Source organism: Nicotiana tomentosiformis, chromosome 5 (assembly GCF_000390325.3).
Source record: "Nicotiana tomentosiformis chromosome 5, ASM39032v3, whole genome shotgun sequence".
Classification (NCBI taxonomy): Eukaryota; Viridiplantae; Streptophyta; class Magnoliopsida; order Solanales; family Solanaceae; genus Nicotiana; species Nicotiana tomentosiformis.
The window spans coordinates 12,249,789-12,251,866 of NC_090816.1; positions in this window are offsets into that span (position 1 = coordinate 12,249,789).

Here is a 2,078-nt window from a genome sequence, read left to right on the forward strand (position 1 = left end):
GTTGATCTCTATTCCCCGATTAGATACCATAAACCCAAGGAACTTGCCCGAGCTGAATCCGAAGGCACACTTCTTTGGGTTTAGGTTCATGTTGTACTTCCTCAATATGTCAAAGGTTTCCTGCAAATGTTTCAAATGGTCCTCTACTCGTAGGGACTTAACCAATGTATCGTCAATATATACTTCCATTGATTTCTCTATTTGTTCTACGAATATCCGGTTAACTAGGCGTTCGTACGTGGCACCGACATTCTTTTGTCCGAATAACATTAAGTTATAATAGTAGGTGCCGAATTTGGTTATGAAAGAGATCTTTTCTTGATCGCCCGGGTCCATCCGAATTTGGTTGTACCTGGAATAAGCGTCGAGAAAGCTCAGTGTGTGTTTCGTGTCCGGTCGTCGCGTCGATCATCGGTTCGATGTTAGGCAAAGGGAAAGAGTCCTTCAGACACACCTTGTTTATATCATTATAATCTACACACATCCTAAGTTTGTTTTCTTTTTAGGTACTACTACTATGTTAGCTAACCAATCCAGGTATTTAACTTCCCGGATGGAACCTATTTTCAAAAGTTTAGATACCTCTTCCTTGATGAATATATGTTTGATCTCGAATTGTGGCTTTCTCTTCTGCTTAATCGGATGAAACTTTGGATCCAAGCTCAATTTGTAAGTTGTTACCTCCGGTGGGACCATGTCATGTCTAGATGGGATCAGACAAAATAATCGGCATTAGCTTTAAGAAAATCAATAAATTTTTTCCTGAGATCGGGGGTTAGTCCTGTGCCCAACTATACCTTTCGATTCGGTAGGTGCTCGATTAGTATAACCTGCTTTAACTCCTCGATCATCGATTTGGTAGCGTTGGTGTCATCATGCGCTATAAAATATCTCGGGACGTCGTAATCATCCTCATCCTCCGCTCCGTGCTCCTTCTATTTTTCCGGCCGCATTGAGGCCGGGATCATTGATTTCTATTTAGTTTCTTTTTCTTTGGTCAGTTCCCTGCTTTTTGATATCAAAACTGCAGGCACCGGGATTACTTCATCGACAACGAACATTTCCTTTGCGGTCGGCTGTTCCCCATAGACTATTTTGAGTCATCCCAGAGTGGGAAATTTCAGTGCCTGATGTAAGGTCGAAGGAACCGCTCTCATGCTGTGAACCCATGGCCTTACAAACAAGGCGTTGTACCTCATATCCCCTTCAATCATGTAGAACTTTGTTTCTTGGGTGGTCGCGGCAGTGTTTACCGGTAAAGTTATCTCACCCTCCGTGGTCCTTAAACCTAGTTGTTCCATGACCCTTTCGGATGATGTTGGCCGAGCTACTTGGATCAATCAACACACGTTTAACCCGAGATTTATTTATGAGTACAGATATTGCTAGTGCATTGTTATGGGTCTGGATGATGCCTTCGGCATCTTCGTCGCTGAACGAGATGGACCCTTCCGGGACATAATCCTGGGTGCGTTTTTCCCTCGTGATGGAAACTTTGGTATGTTTTATCATTGGCCCTTGTGGGACATCCACTCCCCCAATGAACATGTTAATCACATGTCGGGGCTCCTCTTGTTCAACCTATTTGTTGGCGTCCCTGTTTCTGAAGTAGTTTTTGGCTCGTTCGCTTAGGAATTCCTGAAGGGGGCCATTGTTGAACAATCTAACTACTTCTTCTCTTAGCTATCAAAAATATTTGGTCCTATGCTCGTGAGTATTGTGGTATTTACACACCAAGCTATGATCTCTCTGGGCGGGATCTGACTGTAGTGGTCTACGACACTTGGTCTCTTTGATGCGTCCTATGGCTGACACTATACTTACAGCGTCTGTATTGAATTTATACTCCAAAAATCTCGGTGCTTCCCTATTCCTGAGTGACCTGTCAAACCCGCTTTTGCTCATCAGACCCCGGTTGCTCAGTACTTTATCATTTCTCTTGTCGTTCCTTGTCGGATGGCACCCAGATCCATCTCCCCTCCGATCCACACCGTACGGCTAGTATCGATCACAAACTGGCATTAGCTCTTGATCCATGATTCTCTTAGATCTGTCATTTGTTCTGTTGTGATAAACAA